Below are 14,792 nucleotides of genomic sequence, written 5' to 3' on the forward strand. Positions count from 1 at the left end.
GTCAGTATAGATGGACTAATAGACCAAGTCCCACACACTGCTAGAAGCCCAAATATTTTTTCAGAGCTAGATGCAGAAAAAAATTATTTTTAATTTGCAACCTGATGGAGGTCAGTATAGATGGACTAATAGAACAAGTCCCACACGCTGCTAGAAGCACAAATATTTTTTCAGAGATAAATGAAGAAAAAAAATATTTTTAATTTGCAACCTGATGGAGGTCAGTATAGATGGACTAATAGACCAAGTCCCACACACTGCTAGAAGCCCAAATATTTTTTCAGAGCTAGATGCAGAAAAAAATTATTTTTAATTTGCAACCTGATGGAGGTCAGTATAGATGGACTAATAGACCAAGTCCCACACACTGCTAGAAGCCCAAATATTTTTTCAGAGCTAGATGCAGAAAAAAATTATTTTTAATTTGCAACCTGATGGAGGTCAGTATAGATGGACTAATAGAACAAGTCCCACACGCTGCTAGAAGCCCAAATATTTTATCAGAGATAAATGAAGAAAAAAATTATTTTTAATTTGCAACCTGATGGAGGTCAGTATAGATGGACTAATAGACCAAGTCCCACACACTGTTAGAAGCCCAAATATTTTTTCAGAGCTAGATGCAGAAAAAAAATATTTTTAATTTGCAACCTGATGGAGGTCAGTATAGATGGACTAATAGACCAAGTCCCACACACCGCTAGAAGCCCAAATATTTTTTCAGAGCTAGATGCAGAAAAAAATTATATTCAATTTGCAACCTGCTGGAGGTCAGTATAGAAGGACTAATAGAACAAGTCCCACACACTGCTAGAAGCCCAAATATTTTTTCAGAGCTAAATGAAGAAAAAAATTATTTTTAATTTGCAACCTGATGGAGGTCAGTATAGATGGACTAATAGACCAAGTCCCACACACTGCTAGAAGCCCAAATATTTTTTCAGAGCTAGATGCAGAAAAAAATTATTTTTAATTTGCAACCTGATGGAGGTCAGTATAGATGGACTAATAGACCAAGTCCCACACACCGCTAGAAGCCCAAATATTTTTTCAGAGCTAGATGCAGAAATTTTTTTTATTCAATTTGCAACCTGATGGAGGTCAGTATAGATGGACTAATAGACCAAGTCCCACACACTGCTAGAAGCCCAAATATTTTTTCAGAGCTAGATGCAGAAAAAAATTATTTTTAATTTGCAACCTGATGGAGGTCAGTATAGATGGACTAATAGACCAAGTCCCACACACTGCTAGAAGCCCAAATATTTTTTCAGAGCTAGATGTAGAAAAAAATTATTTTTAATTTGCAACCTGATGGAGGTCAGTATAGATGGACTAATAGAACAAGTCCCACACGCTGCTAGAAGCCCAAATATTTTTTCAGAGATAAATGAAGAAAAAAATTATTTTTAATTTGCAACCTGATGGAGGTCAGTATAGATGGACTAATAGACCAAGTCCCACACACTGCTAGAAGCCCAAATATTTTTTCAGAGCTAGATGCAGAAAAAAATTATTTTTAATTTGCAACCTGATGGAGGTCAGTATAGATGGACTAATAGAACAAGTCCCACACGCTGCTAGAAGCCCAAATATTTTATCAGAGATGAATGAAGAAAAAAATTATTTTTAATTTGCAACCTGATGGAGGTCAGTATAGATGGACTAATAGACCAAGTCCCACACACTGTTAGAAGCCCAAATATTTTTTCAGAGCTAGATGCAGAAAAAAATTATTTTTAATTTGCAACCTGATGGAGGTCAGTATAGATGGACTAATAGACCAAGTCTCACACACCGCTAGAAGCCCAAATATTTTTTCAGAGCTAGATGCAGAAAAAAATTATATTCAATTTGCAACCTGCTGGAGGTCAGTATAGAAGGACTAATAGAACAAGTCCCACACACTGCTAGAAGCCCAAATATTTTTTCAGAGCTAAATGAAGAAAAAAATTATTTTTAATTTGCAACCTGATGGAGGTCAGTATAGATGGACTAATAGACCAAGTCCCACACACTGCTAGAAGCCCAAATATTTTTTCAGAGCTAGATGCAGAAAAAAATTATTTTTAATTTGCAACCTGATGGAGGTCAGTATAGATGGACTAATAGACCAAGTCCCACACACCGCTAGAAGCCCAAATATTTTTTCAGAGCTAGATGCAGAAATTTTTTTTATTCAATTTGCAACCTGATGGAGGTCAGTATAGATGGACTAATAGACCAAGTCCCACACACTGCTAGAAGCCCAAATATTTTTTCAGAGCTAGATGCAGAAAAAAATTATTTTTAATTTGCAACCTGATGGAGGTCAGTATAGATGGACTAATAGACCAAGTCCCACACACTGCTAGAAGCCCAAATATTTTTTCAGAGCTAGATGCAGAAAAAAATTATTTTTAATTTGCAACCTGATGGAGGTCAGTATAGATGGACTAATAGAACAAGTCCCACACGCTGCTAGAAGCCCAAATATTTTTTCAGAGATAAATGAAGAAAAAAATTATTTTTAATTTGCAACCTGATGGAGGTCAGTATAGATGGACTAATAGACCAAGTCCCACACACTGCTAGAAGCCCAAATATTTTTTCAGAGCTAGATGCAGAAAAAAATTATTTTTAATTTGCAACCTGATGGAGGTCAGTATAGATGGACTAATAGAATGATGCTCTGCCCAAAAGATTTTACTTCACTAGGTGCAGTAAAAAAATTGGTATTCTATACACAGGTGGTATATCTTGCAACACAGATAGGCTACTCCACTGACTAACACACTCTGCAATAGGCCAAAAAGGATTAGCTTTGCTAGATTCAGCCAAATGCTGTGAAAAAAACTTGCACAGCACTGGCACAGACCTGCCTGGCAAAAACTGATAGGAACTGATGTAACCTAGTCCTGAAAAGGACTCCAATTACAATTAGTCTTTACTCCCACAATCTATCTATTTAAGAGCACAGACCTGCTTGATAAAAGTCGTAGGAAATGCTGTAACCTAGTCCTTAAAAGGACTGCAATCACAACTATTCCCTACTCCCAAGCTATCTGTATATTTGTGCGAAAATTGGCTTGAAATTAACAAGGTATAGCGCACACAGCAACAGCGGTGCCGTCTAACACGCAGCTGCAGCAGTGAGAAAATGGTGGCGACGGGGAAAATGGCTTGGTCTTATAGGGCAAGGACATGTGACATACACTGCCAATCACACATGCCCTTGCTTGTGTGAAAAAAAGCACTTCGCTCCGTGTGTGCGCTGCTGATAGGCTGACAGGTTGCACCTCCCCACTGCAAATGCGGGAAAGAGAAAAAAAAATGGAGATCTTCATTGTTCCTGCAGAGATCCATCCCCTGCCCCTCCCCCCGCCCCGCTGTACACTCAAACTGCGTATTAACATTAATTTTCATCATTACTGAGAAAAAATCCAGTTATGATTTTGGTGCACGAACAGTTATCGAACATAACCTCGAACAGCCGAATTTTTCTCAAATTGTTCGTGTTCGCCGACCGGCTCGAACACCGCCCAAAACAACTCGAATTTGAGATTGGCGAACAGTTCGAGTAGAACAACGCTCATCTCTAATGCTGATGACACACAGATCTACCTCTCTGGACCTGATATCACCTCCTTACTAACTAGAATCCCACACTACCTGTCCGCTATCTCATCTTTCTTCTCTTCTAGATTCCTAAAACTTAATATGGATAAAACTGAATTCATCGTATTTCTACAATCTCGCTCAACCCCCCCATCTGACCTATCTATCAAAGTCAAAGGCTGTCCACTCTTCCCAGTCCCGCAAGCTCGCGGCCTCGGGGTAACCCTTGACCCTGATCTCTCTTTTAAACCTCATATCCAAGCCCTTTTCACTTCCTGCCAACTCCAGCTCAAAAATATTTCCCGAATCCGCACATTTCTCAACCACGAATCTGCAAGAACACTAGTGCATGCCCTCATCATCTCCTATTTCATGTAACTGCATGCAACCTCCCGTAAAGCGCCATGGAATTAATGGTGCTATAATAATAATAAAAAATAATAATAATAATAGTTACAACCAGTTACCATCTCTTTATTCATAGCCATATACTTGCAGTCTGTTTGTAAGTATCGGACTGTATTAGCATCAAAGCACTTAAAAGGGGTTGGATACAGTTTAATAGACATCAGAGTATCATACACTTTTTTCAGGGAGATTGGAGTCTTTAGATCACTTTTAATTCATGTCAGCTAATCAAATAATTTGTAAAAATGCAGCAAAGCTGCCAAATTTGGATTTCAAAAGATTTGCTCATCTCAATTATGTCTGAAAGATGCACATATATTTGTTATTAAAATATCAAAGTTCTGTCTCCAAAAGCTTACTTTTGTCTGGAGATGGACATGTTGTTAGTTTATATTGTGGCATTTAATCTATAGCTCCAATAACAAGCAATGTAAAGAGGGATCAATGTATGGAGTTGTGTGAATAGACTTTGGCATATATTACATACTGTTTTCCAGAAACAACTCTCAGAAATGTATTTTTGACAATATTTAAGAGCTACAAATTCTCATTCAAGGACAAAAATGTACTCCATAGTTTTTCTCATCCTTCCAGAGTTTACAGTTTGAATCTCCTTTTTCATGGTAAGTATAGTGCCTTTCTTAAAGTCTAGAAATAATGCTTAAAATAAAGAAGCATTCCCATTAAAATGTTTGTGGGCTAAACCTGTGTGAATATTTATGTACTGTACTGTAGGTGTAATATACTCACCAATCACCATCTTTTCTGTGGTCCAGTACCACTTTTCTGAGTCATGTGACTGAAATTACAACTCTCTGGCTCCTATGCTCTATGTGTGAAGCTGGATGTCACTTTTACAATTAAGTCTATTCTGACACTTCATAAGCTTACATTAAAAAAGCGACTTCTAGCTGACACATAGAGCACTCATAGACTATGAGCACAGAGCAGTGAGTTACGGACAAGAAGAGGACAAGTGCGGCACTGGACACCAGAGAAGACAGCGATCGGTGAGTATATTAATACACCTAAACTACACTAGATCCACATTTATACAGGTGTAGCCCACAAAAATTTTAATGGGACTGCTTCTTTCTCACTGTCGATAAAGGCTCATGCAGATGACTGTCTTTTTGGTCTGAGCGTGATCCAACAAAACATATTCGGACCAATGTTGTTATATGAGGCCTAGCACACGTCCAATTATTTCCTGTCTGAATCTGTCCGAGGAAAAAAATTGCAGCATGCAACATTTGCATCTGTAAATTAGATCGCACTCAGCCAAGCAAGTCGATGGAACAGTCAACACTAAATCGGACTGAACTCAGATGACAACCAAGTGTGGTCCAATTTTCACAGACTGACAGAATAGAGAAGATGGAGAATTTTTTGTTCCACCTTGTCCACATACAAGAAAACAAGATTACAATATGCTCATACACTGATCAAGCTCTGAATAGAGTCTGATTAACGTGTGAGTAGCATAAATGGAGCGATTTTCATGGATGACAGAAAATACGGTCTTGTGACCCTAGCCTCAGTCTGCTGCATTTTCTGTGTGATGCTGAAACAATCTTGTAGAAATCCTGTAGAGAACTAAGAGATAATTTCCTGCTAATCAGTTCAATATTTATCTGATGGCTTTCTAAGAACTGGTGCCACTGCAGACAGGGCACAGCAGGGAGATTCTGCTGCAGACAGTTATCTTACAGCCAGGCCCAGACTGGCCCACAGGAGGACAGGAGAATCCTCTGGTGGGCCACCACCCTCTTATATGAGCAATACTTGGCACAATATACTTAATTCACTATGTACAGACAAATGCAGCATCTTATTCATTTAACAATTTAACCAGTTCATTGTTATATAAATTTATGATTGAGGATAATGTCATATTTGCATGTAGCTGAAAAGTGGGGCCCTGGAGTTGATGTTACTGGTGGGCCCTTGGCATCCCAGTCTGACACTGGTCCGAATAATACTACCTACAAGGGACAATACAGCCACGCCATGACCATGGCACATAATGGCACCAGATAGTGACTGATAATGAAAATGTTAAAAAGCTCTGTATATAGAGTCAGTGTACAGATAATGTAGAGATTATCAGTGACATTATACACAGGAGCTATGTGTTTAGTGTCAGTGTAGAGGTAATACAGTGATCACCAGTGACATTATGCACAGGAGCTCTGTATATAGTGTCAGTGTACAGATAATACAGGGATCACCAGTGACATTATACACAGGAGCTCTGTATATAGTGTCAGTGTGTGTGTATAGGTAATACACATACTCACCAGTGATGTCTCTAGGTGAAGTTCTTTATCTGCAGACCGATATATCCCATCTTCTATGCAGGACTTATCTCTCCAGAAAATAACATAGTTAGCTGTAACTGATCACTTCCATAGCACAATCCACACTTTTCCCAAGATTTGTACACTGCATGAAATGACAAAAAAAGAAACATAGTGCCGCACTACACAGTAACAGTGCTCCAGTGTCATTCTGGGCCTGCTCATCACTGTCAGCAGACATATTTGTCTGATGGCAAAGATGTAGCAGAACTGAAGACAGAAGACCTATGGATTACATTGGAGTGAGGATTTTTCTTTATTAAAGATGGAGTCACTATATGTGTTTTATTTTTAATAAAAAAAAAAAATTTGTCTTTTTTTCCTGTTTACTAGAAATTCATGGTGGCGATGTCTAATTTGACGTGACACCATGAATTTTGGGCTTAGTACCAGCTGATAATACAAAGCTGGCCTGGTACTAACCCAAGAACACTTGGGCCTTACCATGCTGCGAATCCCAGCCCCCAGCTGCCTTGTTTTAACTGGCTGGCGATCAACATATGGCGGGAGCTAGGCAATGGGCATGATTATCAAATAATATAGACCTGACAGGAGCCCATAGATTCTGCTGGCTCCAATAATACATACCTGACAGGAGCCCATACATTCTGCTGTCTCCAATAATATATACCTGACAAGAGCCCATAGATTCTGCCTCCAATAATATATACCTGACAGGAGCCCATAGATTCTTCAGCCTCCAATAATATATACCTGACAGGAGCCCATAGATTCTGCTGCCTCCAATAATATATACCTGGTAGAAGACCATACATTCTCCTGCCTCCAATAATATATACCTGACAGGAGCCCATAGATTCTGCTGCCTCCAATAATATATACCTGACAGGAGCCCATACATTCTGCTGCCTCCAATAATATATACGTGACAGGAGCCCATACATTCTCCTGACTCCAATAATATATACCTGACAGGAGCCCATACATTCTCCTGCCTCCAATAATATATACATGACAGGAGCCCATACATTCTGCTGCCTCCAATAATATATACCTGACAGGAGCCCATACATTCTGCTGCCTCCAATAATATATATCTGGTAGGAGCCCATACACACTGCTGCCTCCAATAATATATACCTGACAGGAGACCATACATTCTCCTGTCTCCAATAATTTATACCTGACAGAAGCCCATAGATTCTGCTGCCTCCAATAATATATACCTGATAGTATTCCACAGATTCTGCTGTCTCCAATAATATATACCCGATAGGAGCCCATAGATTCAGCTGCCTCCAATAAAATATACCCGACAGGAGCCCATACATTCTGCTGCCTCCATTAATATATACCTGACAGGAGCCCATACATTCTGCTGCCTCCAGTAATATATACCTGACAGGAGCCCATACATCCTCCTGCCTCCAATAATATATACCTGACAGGAGCCCATACATTCTGCTGCCTCCAATAATATATACCTAACAGGAGCCCATAGATTCTGCTGCCTCCAATAATATATACCTGATAGGAGCCCATAGATTCTGCTGCCTCCAATAATATATACCTGACCGGAGCCAATAGATTCTCCTGCCTCCAATAATATATACCTGACAGGAGCCCATAGATTCTCCTGCCTCCAATAATATATACCTGGTAGGAGCCCATTCATTCTGCTGTGTCGAATAATATATACCTGACAGGAGCCCATAGATTCTGATGCCTCCAATAATATATACTTGACAGGAGCCCATAGATTCTGCTGCCTCCAATAATATATACCTGGTAGAAGCCCATACATTCTCCTGCCTCCAATAATATATACCTGACAGGAGCCCATAGATTCTGCTGCCTCCAACAATATAAACCCGACAGGAGCCCATAGAATCTCCTGCCTCCAATAATATATAACTGAAAGGAGCCCATACATTCTCCAGCCTCCAATAATATATACCTGACAGGAGCCCACAGATTCTGCTGGCTCCAATAATATATACCTGACAGGAGCCCATACATTCTGCTGCCTCCAATAATATATACCCGACAGGAGCCCATAGATTCTGCTGCCTCCAATAATATATACCTGAGAGGAGCCATTAGATTCTGCTGGCTCCAATAATATATACCTGACAGGAGCCCATACATTCTGCTGCCTGCAATAATATATACCTGACAAGAGCCCATACATTCTCCTGCCTCCAATAATATATACCTGACAGGAGCCCATAGATTCTGCTGCCTCCAACAATATATACCCGACAGGAGCCCATAGAATCTCCTGACTCCAATAATATATAACTGAAAGGAGCCCATACATTCTCCAGCTTCCAATAATATAAACCTGACAGGAGCCCACAGATTGTGCTGGCTCCAATAATATATACCTGACAGGAGCCCATAGATTCTGCTGCCTCCAATAGTATATACCCGACAGGAGCCCACAGATTCTGCTGCCTCCAATAATATATACCTGAGAGGAGCCATTTGATTCTGCTGGCTCCAATAATATATACCTGACAGGAGCCCATACATTCTGCTGCCTGCAATAATATATACCTGACAAGAGCCCATACATTCTCCTGCCTCCAATAATATATACCTGACAGGAGCCCATAGATTCTGCTGCCTTCAATAATATATACCTGACAGGTGCCCATACATTCTCCTGCCTCCAATAATATACACCTGACAGGAGCCCATACATTCTGCTGCCTCCAATAATATATACCTGACAGGAGCCCATACATTCTGCTGGCTCCAATAATATATGCCTGACAAGAGCTCATACATTCTCCTGCCTCCAATAATATATACTTGACAGGAGCCCATACATTCTACTGGCTCCAATAATATATACCTGACAGGAGCCCATAGATTCTGCTGCCTACAATAATATATACCTGACAGGAGCCCATAGCTTCTGCTGCTTCCAATAATATATACCTGACAGGAGCCCATAGATTCTGCTGCCTCCAATAATATATACCTGACAGGAGCCCACACATTCTCCTGCCTCCAATAATATATACCTGGCAGGAGCCCATACATTCTGCTGGCTCCAATAATATATACCTGACAGGAGCCCATAGATTCTGCTGCATCAAATAATATATACCTGACAAGAGTCCATAGATTCTCCTGCCTCCAATAATATATACCTGACAGGAGCCCATACATTCTTCTGCCTCCATTAATATATACCTGACAGGAGCCCATACATTCTGCTGACTCCAATAATATATACCTGACAGGAGCCCATACTTTCTCCTGCCTCCAATAATATATACCTGACAGGAGCCCATACATTCTGCAGCCTGCAATAATATATACCTGACAGAAGCCCATACATTCTCCTGCCTCCAATAATATATACCTGGTAGGAGCCCATAGATTCTGCTGCCTCCAATAATATATACCTGACAGGAGCCCATAGATTCTGCTGCTATATACCTGACAGGAGCCCATAGATTCTGCTGCCTCCAATAATATATATCTGACAGGAGCCCATACATTCTCCTGCCTCCAATAATATATACCTGAAAGGAGCCCATAGATTCTGCAGCCTCCAATAATATATAGCTGACATGAACCCAAACATTCTGTTGGCTCCAATAATATATACCTGACAGGAGCCCATAGATTCTGCTGCCTCCAATAATATATACATGGTAGGAGCACATATTTTCTCCTGCCTCCAATAATATATACCTGACAGGACCCCATACATTCTGCTGCCTCCAATAATATATACCTGCTAGGAGCCCATAGATTCTGCTGCCTCCAATAATATACAACTGACAGGAGCCCTTAGATTCTGCTGCATCCAATAATATATACCCGACAGGAGCCTATAGACTCTCCTGCCTCGAATAATATATACCTTACAGGAGCCCATAGATTCTGCTGCCTCCAATAATATTTACCTGACAGGACTCCATACATTCTGCTGGCTCCAATAATATATACCTGACAGGAGCCCATAGATTCTGCTGCCTCCAATACTATATACCTGACAGGAGCCCATACATTCTCCTGCCTCCAATAATATATGTAGCACCCTGAGGATTCGGCTGCTACAGGGGTATTACACCTCAAGCCAGAGGTGTGGTATTCCACTCCCGGGTAAGGATGGAGTGTGGTACTGAGCTCAGTTAGCTGCATGCACTACATACATCCCATTTCCGGGGGACAGAACGACGGTACTCCCACCAGTTTATGTGCAGGTACGACTGCGTCTGTCCCTGGCTGGAGTGGGAGGGGGGTGGAACATCCCAGTAGTGTAGGGGCAGATAGGGGGAGTACTCTGGGTAAAGCTAGGAGCTCATTGGGTGCTAGTCACCTGGGCTCACACATAGAGGGAGTATATAAGGTGGGCACCATCTTAGAAGAGGGTCGAGGTCAGACTGAGGAGGAGCAGAGCAGAGGAGCTCAGCAGGAGGGCTGACAGGGAGCTGTGGCTCCGGCTGGGCCCAGCTCCAGAGCCAAGCCTGCAGAGGAGAGAGGAGAAAGAAAGGCCCAGAGTGGAATACCAGAGGGAACCCTAAGAACCCAGAATCAGACCAAAAAGGGTGAAGGGTTGGCGGACACGGGTACCGGAACCCAAATTGGTGGAGGCCACTTATCCTCAGCCAGGAACCGGAGGTCGTGGTCAAGATTTGCCACGACCCTCACCAAATCCACCAGAAAGGCACACCAAGCATAGGGTCAGGGAACCCAGAGGAGGTTCGACCACTAAGAGACCCGAGGGAGCCGGCCAAAGGTGGATCCCTGGTGGGAATGGCCAGAGACAGAGAGGGAGAAGGGAGCTCAGGACCACGCTCCAGAACTGCCTGGGGGTTAGCCGAGTCCAGGACCTGGTGGACGCAGCACGGCTCGGGTGGTCACTCAAGGCCAGAGTGACTGAGAGAACACTTGTGAGTAAAACCCCTGAAACTGCATCTCCTGACTCTGACTCTTCTTACTGCACCGTCACAACCCCCCTCATCTTCACCTGCTGTCCTGAGGCCATACCCCTCCCGTTGGGGGTTATACCACCACGCTGCACATCCTTATACACCTGGCCTCAGTGGACTGTTCTGCAGCGGCGGCTTCAAAGCCGCACTCAACGGGTGGCGTAGTCGATCAAGTTAACATCTACTGCCATAGACTGCCACTTAGTTTGACACCCTGGGCACGGACCGGATCACCGCCACAAGGACTACTACCCCTACCCAGATCCGGCTCCGGGTATCCCCTGAACATGGCCCAGGGGGTGCGTCAACTTTGGCGTAGTCAGCAAGATAACGTGCCCGCAACCACCGGGTACTGCGTGCCTGAAGAAAAGTTTATCTGTACCGTAAAAAGAAGTCTCCCGCCAATTCCGGAGGGTCCCCGCCATCGGACGCCATCACAGGTCGTTTCCCGCCACTGGGAGACGATTCCCGCCATCTGAGAAGATTTCCCGCCCTGGCAGAGCGGACGCCATTATGGGCGTGCCAGAGGGTGGTAAGAGACGACCTCCCATCGTGGGCCAGGACCAAGAATGGCGCCAAAAACGAAGACCGCCCCCACCAGCAGAGGCTGCGATGCTAGCGATGTCCATCAGCGTGGGGGGTGTGCCCCTGGAACTGACAATCACCAAGTTTCCCCAGGACCGCCCTGAGTGTGGGCGGATACAGAACAAAAGAGCGAAGATGGGTGCAGCCTGGAGGAGTCTGGAGGAGCCGTACCCGGAGATGGAGGGAGAGGCAGGCAGCACCGACCCAGTGGTCAGGAGCCTGTTGCAAGCGACAACCCCACAAGACCTGGTGGAGATCCTGGCACAGCTCCCCCGAGACCGGGAGCGTGCACAGACCGCGCTGGAGGGCCTCGCACGGAGGATGGCCCAGGTGCAGCGAGAAACGCTGACGGAGTGGAGCAGGGAGATGGCCCAGCAGGCTGGAACCCGCCAGCGGAGCACACCACCCGCAACGAGGAGCACGCCTGCCCCTGAAGAGGATGCAGAAGGGACGGAGGCCGGAGACGACGCCGCAGAGGGAGCTGAAGAGACGGAGGCAAGTAAAGGGGACGTTACTACCCCGAGCCCAGCCACCGTAAGCCTACCCCCGCTCCCCGTCGCAGAGCCCGAAGTCCCACTGATCGTGCCCGTTGCCGCACCGCTACCGCTCCAGACTAGGCCCCAAGCAGGAGCCGCGACCACGCCCCCTGTGACGTCACGCGCCTCAACCCTGAGCGCGGCCAAGCAGGAGACGCCACCGGCCTGGTCGCAAGGCCGAGTGCCCCCGGGCGCCGCCGTCTTCACGGTGCCCTTTACCTTCAGGGTACCCCAAGCCTGGTCGCAAGGCCTACTGATCCCGGGCGCCGCTGACACCACCGCGCCCTCAACTTCCACTGTGCCGCACCTGGGTGAAGACTTGTTTGCCCAGCACACTTGCCCGGATGGGCAGCCCTTTGCGTGGCCACCGGAGTACCACCATCCCCGACTCCGGAAAGAAAGACCCCTGGATGAGCCCCTAATCCCGGCTCCGGCGCCCGTCAAGATGACCCCGCTCTCGTTAGAGGAGGCGCAGTTTGAGTGGGACCCCACAGGAGGAGACCTCATCGGGTTCACTCAAGAGGACCCGGACGGGTCTGAAGGGTACACGGAGGAAGGAGCAGGAGGACGCCGCTACTAAAGTACGGTAAATGGAACTGTAAAATAGTTACCCGTTAGGGTACAGGAACTGTTACCATTATAGTCCCCGTTGGAACCAGCAAATTAAACTGTTACCGTATGTCCCTTAATCCCACTGGCCGAGGACTGAGAGCGGTCATTCTTCCCTAATCCCACTGGCCGAGGACTGAGAGCGGCCACCTCCCCTTGTATATAGTTGCGCTTTCTAAGGCGCCCCCTACTGGTTTTATAAGGAACTGTGTTTTTTCCAGAAGAGACTGTTGCACTTTACCCGGTCACAAGTTGCACCGTGGCCGGAGGAACAAGAATGTTTATAATGAAAAGTTTTATATGAAGAGTATTATGCTGCTGATAATATATATAGTGTTTTATATGTTTATGATGTTTTAAAAAAAAAAATAAAAAATTGTATGTTTTATTATGTTTTATTCTTTTACAGCCCGAGGACGTGCTGTGGTTTACCAGGGGGGAATGTAGCACCCTGAGGATTCGGCTGCTACAGGGGTATTACACCTCAAGCCAGAGGTGTGGTATTCCACTCCCGGGTAAGGATGGAGTGTGGTACTGAGCTCAGTTAGCTGCATGCATAACATACATCCCATTTCCGGGGGACAGAACGACGGTACTCCCACCAGTTTATGTGCAGGTACGACTGCGTCTGTCCCTGGCTGGAGTGGGAGGGGGGTGGAACATCCCAGTAGTGTAGGGGCAGATAGGGGGAGTACTCTGGGTAAAGCTAGGAGCTCATTGGGTGCTAGTCACCTGGGCTCACACATAGAGGGAGTATATAAGGTGGGCACCATCTTAGAAGAGGGTCGAGGTCAGACTGAGGAGGAGCAGAGCAGAGGAGCTCAGCAGGAGGGCTGACAGGGAGCTGTGGCTCCGGCTGGGCCCAGCTCCAGAGCCAAGCCTGCAGAGGAGAGAGGAGAAAGAAAGGCCCAGAGTGGAAGACCAGAGGGAACCCTAAGAACCCAGAATCAGACCAAAAAGGGTGAAGGGTTGGCGGACACGGGTACCGGAACCCAAATTGGTGGAGGCCACTTATCCTCAGCCAGGAACCGGAGGTCGTGGTCAAGATTTGCCACGACCCTCACCAAATCCACCAGAAAGGCACACCAAGCATAGGGTCAGGGAACCCAGAGGAGGTTTGACCACTAAGAGACCCGAGGGAGCCGGCCAAAGGTGGATCCCTGGTGGGAATGGCCAGAGACAGAGAGGGAGAAGGGAGCTCGGGACCACGCTCCAGAACTGCCTGGGGGTTAGCCGAGTCCAGGACCTGGTGGAGGCAGCACGGCTCGGGTGGTCACCCAAGGCCAGAGTGACTGAGAGAACACTTGTGAGTAAAACCCCTGAAACTGCATCTCCTGACTCTGACTCTTCTTACTGCACCGTCACAACCCCCCTCATCTTCACCTGCTGCCCTGAGGCCATACCCCTCCAGTTGGGGGTTATACCACCACGCTGCACATCCTTATACACCTGGCCTCAGTGGACTGTTCTGCAGCGGCGGCTTCAAAGCCGCACTCAACGGGTGGCGTAGTCGATCAAGTTAACATCTACTGCCATAGACTGCCACTTAGTTTGACACCCTGGGCACGGACCGGGTCACCGCCACAAGGACTACTACCCCTACCCAGATCCGGCTCCGGGTATCCCCTGAACATGGCCCAGGGGGTGCGTCATATATACCTGACAGGAGCCCATACATTCTCCAGCCTCCAATAATATATACCCGACAGGAGCCCATAGATTCTGCGGGCTCCAATAATATAGAACAGACAGGAGTCCATAGATTCTGCGGGCTCCAATAA

Source organism: Phyllobates terribilis, unplaced genomic scaffold (genome assembly GCF_046119375.1).
Source record: "Phyllobates terribilis strain yellow unplaced genomic scaffold, ASM4611937v1 Scaffold_8__6_contigs__length_399053987, whole genome shotgun sequence".
Lineage (NCBI taxonomy): Eukaryota > Metazoa > Chordata > Amphibia > Anura > Dendrobatidae > Phyllobates > Phyllobates terribilis.